At 41.8% G+C, this 12,228-nt stretch overlaps 1 protein-coding gene across 24 annotated transcripts in view; it reads left to right on the top strand.

The window, feature by feature from the left end:
- The window catches only part of APBB2 (amyloid beta precursor protein binding family B member 2), a 380,651-nt gene that overhangs the window by 97,450 nt on the left and 270,973 nt on the right, over positions 1–12,228 (top strand). For 15 of the 24 annotated variants that reach the window (XM_021101155.1, XM_005666615.3, XM_005666613.3 and 12 more), the window contains one exon: positions 10,848–10,952. The gene's annotated coding sequence lies outside the window, so the exon portion shown is untranslated. Of the gene's footprint in view, positions 1–1,625; positions 1,678–10,847; positions 10,953–12,228 lie in introns of all 24 variants that reach the window. The other 9 variants (XM_021101154.1, XM_021101149.1, XM_021101147.1 and 6 more) reach the window with 1 other exon arrangement.

The raw sequence follows: 12,228 nt of genomic DNA, 5'->3' as shown, positions 1-12,228 counted from the left end.
CATTTAAAAATAGATTTTAGATCTCATGACACTTTACCCCCTAATATTTTAGCACGCATCTCCAAGAAATAAAGAAGCTGCCTTATGTAAATGCAGTACTATTATGATGCCCCTCAAAATTAATCATAGTCCCCAAATATCATTTATTGTCAGTGCATAGTCAAATTTCCCACTTATTCCCCTAAGTCTTTAGCATTAAAAAAAATTTTAGGGAGTTCCCGTCGCGGCGCAGCGGAAATGAATCTGGCTAGTAACCATGAGGTTGCGGGTTCGATCCCTGGCCTCGCTCAGTGAGTGAAGGATCCCGAGTTGCCGTGAGCTGTGGTGTAGGTCACAGACGTGGCTCGGATCTGGTGTTGCTGTGGCTCTGTTGTAGGCCGGCAGCAACAGCTCTGATTAGACCCCAAACCTGAGAATCTCTATATGCTGTGGATGCGGCCCTATAAAGACAAGAGACAAAAAAAAAAATTTTTTTTTTCTTTAAACCAGAATCCAAGCAAAAGACTATGTATTGCATTTTATTTGATTGTCATACCTCTTAAGTCTCTTTAAATTTAACATTCCAACTAAAATGTTAAGACTTTCAGGCTTTGGAGCACTGAGAAAATTAGCACCCCCACCCCACCACCCCTGTCTATCATCCATGTAAATCAAAAACAATCTTGAATTTTGATAAAACCAATATAAGCAAGTCCAAGCAGATTCTCCTATCAAGATGATGACTTTGGGACTACTTTTGAAATCTCAAGTGGTCAGTTTTTTAAAAATACCTCGGCACATACTTGCCTTGAGTGGTCTAGCTGTATGTATACTCACGGAATTCCGTAGAGATGCAATGACTTAACTGTTTTCACTTGAGCTGAATGTCTAGCATGTGTAAACTTCACATATCTGAACCATATCCCTAGTAAGAGACACAGAACAGTGATTTTTAGTCCCCTTGTATATATAAGCTGTCCAGACGCTAAGTTCCAATCCTTTTGGGTAATTTCCCAGTGAGTGTCACAACATTTAAGGCAAAAAGTCACTTTGGCCCGTGAGTTGGAAAACAGAGGACACAGATGCTTGCTGGTTCTCCTTTCACCAGGGACACTCTGGTTATGCCGCAGGGTGGCTGGGCACCTCCTTTGCTTTTGGCCTTACCTGAGTCCCAGCCAGCCATGGCCCGGCAAGTGTCTGGAATAGCTGCGGGTCTGGGAGTGGGCATGAGATACCCAGGGCTGCAACTTTTGCACCTCACAGGAAAAACTGGCATCCTCTGGCACTGCACAGAGAGGAGGAGGTGGGTGTCTGGGGAGTGCTTTGTTGCCAACATGTACCCTCTAATTGCCTTTTCCTAATGATCTCTCCTTGTTACACCTTGGAAGGGGGCTCCTCCGAGGATCATTTCTTTCCACCTCACTTGCAGGTGTGCAGGGAGTGCCGCTTTAATTTATTCCACTTAGCCTTGTTGGGGAACCCAGCCCACCCTGCCTCTGCTGGCAGAAGCCCATTCCCACCTCTGCCGCAACTTCACACGGTTCTGTTGACCCACTTGGAAGAAGTTCAATGTAGCGCCTGCTTGGTTTTTCTGATTTGCCTTTTATTGTCTTCCAACTGAATGGATTCTTTCTCTTTCTTTTAAGGGGAAGGAACCTGAGGAAAAACAATGCTTGTGGTGGTGACTGCTTGCTAAGGGTAATTACTGTTTTATGTTAATCTGCATGTTAAAATGAGCAGACAGGGAATCGCGAAATTCACCGTCTTGTCATTTCCCAAGTCTGGTCCTTTAGGTATTTTCGTTGCTTCAATAAAGATGTAGCCATGCAGAGTAGAAATGTCTCAAAGTACAGGTTTTTTTTTTTTTTTTTTAAATACACATGTATATATAGCTTTTAAAAATTTTATTTCCATCAGCAAGAGTCATCACTTGGAAATTATAGACACGCGGAAAGAAGCAGCCCAGAGATAACTAGAGTTAACCCTCTGTGAGTTACGTCTGGTTATTTAGTCTGCATGCTGTGTCTCTTTGAATGGGCACAGTTGCACTATTACAGTCCAGGATTTTTTGCTCCTTAAAAGCGTGGTCTGTATCAGCAGCATTGACATCTCTTGGGAGCTCGTTAGAGATACAGAATCTTGGTTAGCCTCTCATTTGCCCCACCCCTGGCCCCCAGAAAGAAAGAAATGCAGAATCATGGGCTTCGCCACAGACATACTGAGTTGTAATTTGTATTGAATGACATTATGTAGACATTAAAATTTGGTCGCGCTTCTCCAGATCATAGATCTCCAGGGCAGCAGGCAAAGTGGGTAGGACCCAAAGACCAGCATTCTGTTTTTCTCCATTTCCCTGTCACTCTTTCTTAAAATAATTTCCACAGTATGTGATAAAGATAAAAATGAGGTCAGTTTTCTGGCAAGACAAATAGCAGCCTTGATAAGGAACCCCGTTGTCTCAGGCATCAACATTTCATTCAGTGAACATTCATTAAGTGCCTACTGTGTTCCAGGGCGGATAGGCAGCAGTCAAGGCTTGCATATTCTGCAGTAGAAGCGTACATAGGGCTTGGAGGAGGGGGTGGCTTGTTCTGCAGAGATGGGGCTGGAAGTCAGAAAGAAAAATGGTCTCTGGGCTGAGTCTTGAAATATAATTCAGTGAACATGAGTTATGAGTATTGCTGGGCTCTGGAGAGAGCACAAAGTTGGATAAAATGGATCTGTTCCTTCAAGGATTCTGTGCTTGATTTAAGGACAGGAGACAGTGTTTAAAATGATAAATAAAATTTAAAGCACGTTGGTATTAGGGTAGAACCAGAAGATCGGGGTCTGAATGGCAACTTTACAGCTCCATGACCTCAGACAAGTTATTTCACCTGAGTATCCACGGCGTTCGTAGATGGACATGAAATAAGGTAGACGATTTCACAGAATTCCAGGGATTTTTAAATGAGGTAACATAGTAAAACACTAGCCTAGAGTGAATGCAGAATTAATGCTATGTGACAAAAGTATTTAAAAAGTGCTGGAGTTCCCGTTGTGGCTTAGCAGTAACGAACCTGACTAGCAGCCATGAGGATGCGGGTTCGATCCCTGGCCTCACTCAGTGGGTTAAGGATCTGGTGTTGCCGTGAGCTGTGGTGTAGGCTGGCAGCTGCAGCTCCGATTCGACCCCTAGCCTGGGAACCTCCATGTGTCTCAGGGGTGTCCCTAAAAAGGAAAAAAAAAAAAAAAAAAAAAGCCAAGTGAGTGCGGTAGATAAACACTGAGGAGAAACAGAAAAGAGAGGCTGTTTTTTTTCTACCTGAACTATGAGAGGCCTTGGGGCCAGTATGGCCTTGAGGATGTGGACAAGGAAGAGAGGCCATGAAGAACGGGTGAATGGGAACCAGAGTGAAAGACAAAACTGTGGTTCTGAGACGAGAGAAGCTAAGAGAGGTAACAGAAACAAGGGGTCAGGTGTGGAGGAGGAGAATTCTGTTTCTGAGACATTCAGTTTGAGGCAGCTGCTGAAAACTGCAGGTCTGGGCTGCATGTTTGCCCATATGAGTCGTGATGCAGATACGTGCCCCTCTGGTCTAGGCTTGGCCAGGTGAGGGTGTTCGGTCAGTATAAATCTTGCAAAGGGACTCTTTCAGGCTCACTGGAAATGTCCCCATCTACTCAGAGTTTCTCACCAGCATGGAAAGCAAGCCAAACTTTGTTAAACCTTGAGACCTACCTACCTCTTCCTCAAAATGTGGGGAGAAGGAGTTTCCACTGTGGTACACTAGGTTAAGGATCCAGCATTGCCGCAGCTGTGGCATAGGTCGTGGCTGCGGCTCGGATTCAATCCCTGGCTTAGGAACTCCATATGCCACGGGTGTGACTGTAAAAGAAAAAAAAAAATCTGTGTGTGGAGGAGAACTGCACTTTTCTGTGGCTCATTTGTATCCATTGTCATCCTCTTCCTTGGGTGTCTTTTTCTTTCTCAATCTTCTTCCTTCCAACTAAAGGCCATTCATTGTTACAGAGGACAGATGAATTGGAGAAAGGTTTTTGAAAAGTGTGCTAAATGCTTTAATGTCAGTGGTCTCTATTTCTATTTGTGTCAGTTTCCTTTCAGCCCTAAGCTCCTTTCTGAGCTCCCTTCATCTGGAATAGAGACATGCCTACTAGGAACCGTAGTTACTGGCTTTCGTAGGTTACAACCAGTCTGCCATATAAAATGCTAACATTTTGCCAGATTTGTTTTATCCCTGTCTTTGTCTCTGCATACACACACTTCAAAATATTTTTGCTCAACTCTTTGAGTTAGTTGTAGAGATCACAATGTTTCACCAAAATACTTCACCGTGTATCTCCCAAGCAGAAAAATACTCTCCCACATAAGTCATCGTAGCAATTCAGATTGCCCCAGTTATTCCAGTAATGTCTTTTATAATCCCTCTCGCCATTCAAGATTCATCAACAATCGTTCGTTACTTTCTGCCTCTTTTTCTTTAATTCCGAACAGTCACTGTGTCTTTCTTTTTGTCATTCATGGCACTGGTATCTTGGAAAAAGTCTACGACAATTGTGTTGTAGAAAGTATCACCATCTAGATTTGTTTGATTGTTACTTTATGATGAGATACAGATTAAGCCTTTTGACAGACATCCTACATAGTTGCTGTGGAGACAGGTGATATTCAATGACCCTGTAATTGACTATGGCAGCCCTCACGTGGTTAAGGTGGTCTGCCAGGGTTCTCCATTCTAAAGGACTCTTCCCCTTGGTGAGTGATAGCAATCAGCAGGGCGATACTCTGAGGCTGTGTGCATATCCTGTTCCACAGGAACCCTTCCCCTAATGGTTTTAGTGTCCATTAATGACCCTTGACTGAATCAATCACTGCCATGGTGGTTGCAAATTGGGGTTTTCTCTTTTGTCTATTCCTTTGGTGTTTACTAGCCGGCTTTCTTTGTAAAGCCACTGTCGCCTTTTTCATAAATAGCTGTGGTTTTTATGGTTCCTTTAAAAAAAAAAAAAAAAAAATGAGGCATTCCCCTTTGTGGCACAGTGGAAACATGAGGGTGCGGGTTTGATCCCTGGCCTTGCTCGGTGGGTTAAGGATCCAGCGTTGCTGTAAGCTGTGGTGTAGTCACAGATGCGGCTCGGATCTGGTGTTGCTGTGGTGTAGGCCGGCAGCTGTAGCTCTGATTCGACCCCTAGCCTGGGAACCTCATATGCCATGGGTGCGGAACCTCCAAAGACAAAAGACAAAAAAAAAAAAAAAAAAAGAATGAGTATAATTTATCCATATCATTCTTTTTGTTGTTCAATCTGTCCCACATTTGGTTAGCGGGAGCCCTTTCAAGGCAGCTCCTAAGTCCTTTTGTCATGTCTGCATTAACATTTGAGCAAGAGCTTTCTGACAAAAAAGATGTTCCAGGCTTATCTGTACTTTCCTTACCTTTAGGCCTGGACCCAACCATTTCTCTAGTGAACTAAGGAATTTAGAAAAACAAGACCTAGATACTCAAACTTTTCTTTAAAAATGCAAGTAATCCAAGAAAGTTAAAAGTCATTAAGCATTTGTTTAAGCTCCCCCATCCCCCAGCTTCTGCTAAAATATTCCCATGGAGCCATTGAAACGTTAGAAGTTGGAAGGAAAGGACCAGTGAGAGGAAGAGGCCACTGAAAGTGAAGGTCATCGGGCTTTGGACCAGAGGTGGCACAGTGATGCAAAAAGGGGAGTGAGATAGTGCCACGACCAGTTTAGAGTATGTTGGAATTCTGCCCAGGGAGTGATCAAAGAGCCTCAGAAAATAATTTCTGCTTATTTTCCCAGTAGACTCTGAAAATTTGGTTGCCGCTTGTTATATCTGGCAGTGCTAAGAGAGTGTATTCCCATGAGGTATACTGCTAATTCTTAGCGCATTTTAAGTAATACAGTTTCCATACTGAAAGTTCTTAAGTATTTCAGAGTTAGCGTGAGGTGTGTATAGATGGATGTCTGTAAACTTCAGTTTTCATTTTGAAACACTCATAATTGAAAATACTATCTGAATTTACCTTCTGATTATAATACTTGGTTGCAAATTAGTAAAGGTGCGTATGTGCAGCATTTGAGGCAGCAACGTGTGAGACACAGAAGCCAAGAATTTGAAAGTTGTTTTCCAGGGTAATCAACATGCGCTTGATAAAATGATAATGTCTCTGATCTTGAACCTAACTGACTGATTTTTCCGGATCTCAGGATCACTTCTGTGATCTCTGTTTGTATGACAGCATAATTAAAATGTTCATTTGTCTTTTCTATTCTTAAACAAGACAGGGCAAAATAAAACAAAATATGAAGCCAGTAGCTTTGTTTCCGTTCGATAGAGAATCTCTGAAAATGCTTAAAAATACAAAAGCAAATTTGAAACAGAAGGGTTTGTTCTTGTTTGTTTTTGGTTTAAGTCAGTATTTTTGGAAGTCAAAAACAAAACAAACAAACAAACAACAAACCCAAAAGAACAGAGTACTAGTACATCTATACTTTGTACACAGAAATCCAGTTATTACTCAGATGTAGACACTGAGTGTTACAGATGCTTTGCAATTTTATGAAACAACCCCCCCACCACCACACACACACACTCACTGATTTTTAATCCTCAATGCATTCCTGAGAATGGAGAGTCACACTAAAGCAACTGCTCTACACCCTGGTTACTGGGTATTTGATACGCCAGTAAGGTTACCCTGATAATCAAAGAGAGACATCATTTAAATGTGCTGCTGGCCAGCGTAGGTAAGTGACCTCCGGTATGTGGTGGCCAAATTGTCCCCAGTTGGCTCTTGACTCCTGAGTACTTTTCACCATTCAGTTCTTATGTGATTTCAGTGTATGGAATGAAACGAAGCAAACTCATGACTGAGGAGTCCCCATTTTTGGCAAATGGATCATTTTCAGAGTCCAATTTTATGGTCTTTGGGAACATGTTAATAGAACTGAGTTCTTTTGGAGGTTGTAAACACCAGTCTCTTTTCTTCTTAGGATTTGAAAATCCCCGAGTGAGGCGTTCATCCCTAAGGCCACTTCCATCCCTTGTTGTATTTCTTAAATCTTGATCTTGTTTGAAAGGAGCTTTATCCAGAGCACAATTTCTTCAGTCATAACGGAATTTCTTTCAGACATTAAGACAGCTTACATACAATTATATAATTAAAAAATCTTCTTTCATCAGGATTTTACTAAATCCATGACTGTTTTAGCCAGTAAAAGCAAATTATATTTTGGCCTCTGTAACAGATTTATGTATACTTTGAACATCTCTGTTGGGGCCATCTTTGCCTTTGAACTGTGAGATAGAAAATACTTTCTATGATTGGATCTGTTAATGCTTGTGGAGGAAGCCTGTGGTGTCCTTGTGCCTGGTCTGGGATTCATTCTGCTGGCTGGCTTCACATGGGAAATTGAAGTGGGGATAAAAAGGGTTTTTTTTCTCACCAAATGCTTTAGTTCTAGTTTATATAGCATATGGTGATTTTTAATTGTAAAAGTGGATGTGATTACTGTGGAAAACTTGGGTTCCTTAGGAAAATGCAAAGAAAGTAAAAATTATTCTACTCTAACTCTCTAATTAGTTCTAATTAGCAATGATACAAATGTTGACTTTTTTTCATTCTAGTTTCTTTTCTAGATACAGATACTTTTAAACAAAATCAGGATCATATTGAACATATCATCGTCAGCATTCCCAATGAACACTGCTTAAAACCATTTTCTCATTTTATTATAAATTAAAAAGACATGTTTATCCATTGCTGAATATTTACATTTTAAATTGCTTAAAATAGAAAACTTCTTTATACATATCTTTATGCATATCCTTTGCTTTCTTTTTGAGGATAAATTCAATCTTTTAAACATTTATTGGTTTTAAGGAATCACAGGTAGTTCAGTTTGTCCTTTCTAACAATTCCAGTTAAGCCCTCTTGTTTGCAAGAATCTATCTTTATAACATGATCATGTTGGTCTGCCCAGAATGGTGCAGTAACACTTCATTTATCTAACACCATGAGGGAATGTAAATAATTTTTTCACATAACTGAAAAGGACCCTTGAAAATATCCATACTAGGTACTATAAACCTAGCATGTGAGAGTCTTTCTAAAATTGTACTACGTGTGTCGCTGTCCTCTTTAACATAATGAAAATACGTGAAAATCATAATTTAACCTCTCTGGTTTAAATCACTAGCATCCCATAAACACTAGTTATTGTACAGCCAGTTATATGTATTTTTTTTTTTTTTTGTCTTTTTGCTATTTCTTGGGCTGCTCCCGCAGCATATGGAGATTCCCAGGCTAGGGGTCCAATCAGAGCTGCAGCCACTGGCCCACGCCAGAGCCACAGCAATGCAGGATCCGAGCCATGTCTGCAACCTACACCATAGCTCACGGCGACGCCGGATCGTCAACCCACTGAGCAAGGGCAGGGACCGAACCCGCAACCTCATGGTTCCTAGTCGGATTCGTTAACCACTGCGCCACGACGGGAACTCCTAGTTATATGTATTTCTGTAAACCACTGTGCTATGCAGAATCATGCAGTAGAACCCCCAGTGTTTATGGGAAAAGTGGGATCAGGGACCTAACACTCAAAAACCTTTATCAGCGACACAGTAAAAAAATAAGATGGGGCTGTTCCTGTCGTGGCTCAGTGATAACGAGCTCAACTAGTAGCCATGAGAATGCGTGTTCCATCCCTGGTCCTGCTCATTGGGTTAAGGATCTGGCATTGCCCTGAGCTGTGGTGTAGGTTGCAGATCCTGCATGGCTGTGGCTGTGGTGAGGCCGGCAGCTGCCACTCCAATTCGACCCCTAGCCAGGGAACTTCCATGTGCTGTAGGTGTGGCCCTTAAAAAGAAAAAAAAAAAAAAAAGGAATTGAAAAAAAGTTGGAGCACATTTTACACGTATTTGTTGGTTAAGAAATAAATAAAAAGTACAGTAAATGTGGCACTTTACCTTGAGAAAGTCCTGATGTTTCCTGTGGACCGAGGCCTTGAAAGGGTTGCAGCTTATGAGGCATTGTGAGGTGCTGGGAGGAGGGTTACCTGAAATCAGAAGGGGAGTTGGGGCACCCTGTGTGGAGGGGTGTAGCTCGGCACATTGGGAAGCTGAGATCGCTCACGGATGTTTGAGGCATGGGCTTTGTGCATTCTCTGTATCTGTAGGCAGCTGGGTTCCACCCTGTGCAATCTGCTATTACCGAATGTGTCTTGAAGCATTCACTGAAATCGTGAATGTGAAATTAGGAGTCCCTGTCGTGGCTCACCAGTTATGACTAGCTCCATGAGGACGTGGATTTGATCCCTGGCCTTGCTCAGTGGGTTAAGGATCTCGCGTTGCTGTGGCTGTGGTGTAGGCTGGTGGCTACAGCTCTGATTGGACCCCTAGCCTTGGAAACCTCCATATGCCTCGGGTGCAGCCCTAAAAAGACAAAAAAAAAAAAAAAAAAAAAGAAAGAAAGAAAAGAAATTAGAGTTGGGCACAAATTGTTCCCTCCTGTATCAGCCTTTGAACAAACATAAGTGTTACAGGAGAACTGAGTGCTCTGTGGTACTTTGATGATGGCTAGGGTGTATTCTGCTTGTCTCTATCCTAAATGGAGTTAATACATGTAAAAACTGGTAGAGAAGAATCAGGCACAGGAGTTAACACTGTGTAAGTGTAACAATAACATTGTAACAATAATTGTAACAATATAACAGTAACTGTAAATTGTAATAGTAACAATGGCAGTGATAATAAATGATACCTGTGGATATTTATGGGATTCTGACTGCCTCCTGTAGTGGTGCTTCCTGCCTCCTTTTAATTGACCTATTTCTCAATCCCTTATGTCTTAAATGAGTTTATCATGCTGCTTAGACTTAGAATTACATTTAACTTACGGCCCAGAATGGGAGAGCCTAACAGATACATCCACTTTAGCTTATGGTTTACCTGTGGCATTTGTTATACCTACCTAAGCTCATTTATCTTATGAATGAGTTATTACCTGTGTATTCATTCTCAGGGTTGCTGGGGAAGTAACTTAGGTTTTAAGTGAGATTGTCATCATAGAGAATTTTCAGATTGTCCCTTTTTTAAATTTTGTCTTTTTAAGGGCCGTACTCAAGGCATATGGAAGTTCCCAGGCTAGGGGTCCAATCGGAGCTACAGCTGCTGGCCTACACCACAGCTCACGGCAATGCCGGATCCTTAACCTGCTAATTGAGGCCAGAGATGAAACCCATATTCTCATGGATGCTAGTCGGGTTCATTAACCACTGAGCCACGACAGGAACTCCACTTGTCTCTTTTATTAGAAAAAAGTTAACACTACTCTCTCTTTTCATTCCCACCTGCAAAAGCGAAGTGTGCTTAAATGGATACATCTGAAGGGCATTTAATAAAAGTTGTTGATGATTTTAAGTTGTTATTGTTGACTTCTATTTACAACTGCTTCTGTGTTTGTGAGATGAGCTCATCTTTGGAAGGTGGGGCAGGCAAGTGTGATTTCGGAAGACCTTCCCTCCCAAGTCACAGTATAATTAGAAATCCAGATCCTCCCTCTGTGGCTTTTTATGACTCCCTGAGAAGGACATTTTTACCATGAACGGTTGCCAAAAAGCCTTGTGGTTCCTGCTTTAGTAACTTTAATAAGACGACAGGCTGAAGCACCGTCTAGATTTAGCGAGTCGTCTTAATATTGTTCTGAAAGAAGAAATAGCTAACATAGATCATTTAGCTATTCCAATGAAATCTGGATTTTAATTACGCAGAGAGACGAATAGCAATGTGATGTTTGGATTTTTAATTTTTAATGTGACTTTGAATGGTAACTCTTTGCCTCTGCACAATTTCTAGGTCTCCTTGGGCTGCCTGACCTCACTGAGTGATTGCTATTAATGAACCAGATTTGTGGGGAAAGGGAACTTGCCTTCTGAGCTTTGTACCAAAGACCTGGGAAAAGTAAGTAATTTTCTGACTTGCTTTTTAAAAACTGTGTTACACTTCTCTCAGAAAGTTAACAGTGCGTCTGTGGCTTTTCCACTTCCTTTCTTTCCTGGCTTTTTGTAAGTGTTGTATGCTGTTATGTTAGGGACTTGAAACGTGGAAAGGGACTTGAGAATCCTTAAAAAGACACTTTTCAAGAGATTAGGATGACTCTCTGCATTGTGCCATTTCTTTGGGGTTTCATAACTGAGTCCTAGGTTGAGGTAAAAACCTTTTATCAGGAGTTCCCGTCGTGGAGCAGTGGTTAACGAATCCGACTAGGAACCATGAGGTTGCGGGTTCGGTCCCTGCCCTTGCTCAGTGGGTTAAGGATCCGGCATTAACGTGAGCTGTGGTATAGGTTGCAGACGTGGCTCGGATCCTGCGTTGCTGTGGCTCTGGCGTAGGCCGGTGGCTGCAGCTCCAATTAGACCCCTAGCCTGGGCATCTCCATATGCCGTGGGAGCGGCCTAAGAAATAGCAAAAAGACAAAAAAAACAAAACAAAGCAAAAAAAACCAAACCTTTTTATCATGTGTTCAGTAGATGAATGAAATTCTGAAGGTAAGACAGTGTAACATGGTGTGACAGAAAGTGAGTCCAGTTTTCTGAGCTTCAGGTGTTTTACCCTTTTAAATAAGCTCTTTGGTTCTGAATGGTTTAGAATAAAAAGAAATCCACTTGGTTCTTGTCTAGACAGGAAGATAAAATGCAGAATCATTTGTTCAATAAGTCTCTCGTGTAGCTTGGTCTTAGAAGAATTGATGCACCTGTCTGTTTTATTGTTTTATAACTTTTTCAAGAAACTTAAAAAAACCCAAAAAACGAAAAAAGAGACACCATTGTAAATGGCTTGATGATCCTGTAGAAAAAAATTTCTTGAGGTTCCCATCGTGGCGCAGCAGAAACAAATCCGACTAGGAACCATGAGGTTGAGGGTTTGATCCGTGCCCTGGCTCAGCGGGTCAAGGATCCAGCCTTGCCGTGAGTTGTGGTGTAGGTTGCAGATGAGGCTCAGATCTGACGTTGCTGTGGCTCAGGCGTAGACCAGCAGCTACAGCTCTGATTCGACCCCTAGCCTGGGAACCTCCATATGCCTCAAGTGTGGCCCAAAAAAGACCAAAAAAAAAAAAAAAAAAAAAAAAAATCTTGGGGCCATAATGTTCAGTTTGACTCCCTGATCTTTTTGTAAAGGTAAAATGAGTCCTAAAAATAATAACGTCAATCTACTTTTTTGTAGATGCTATTTGGAA

Source organism: Sus scrofa, chromosome 8 (genome assembly GCF_000003025.6).
Source record: "Sus scrofa isolate TJ Tabasco breed Duroc chromosome 8, Sscrofa11.1, whole genome shotgun sequence".
In the NCBI taxonomy this organism is placed as follows: Eukaryota; Metazoa; Chordata; class Mammalia; order Artiodactyla; family Suidae; genus Sus; species Sus scrofa.
The sequence above is the reverse complement of the archived record's forward strand: the minus strand, read 5'-3'. Positions and strand labels throughout refer to the sequence as shown.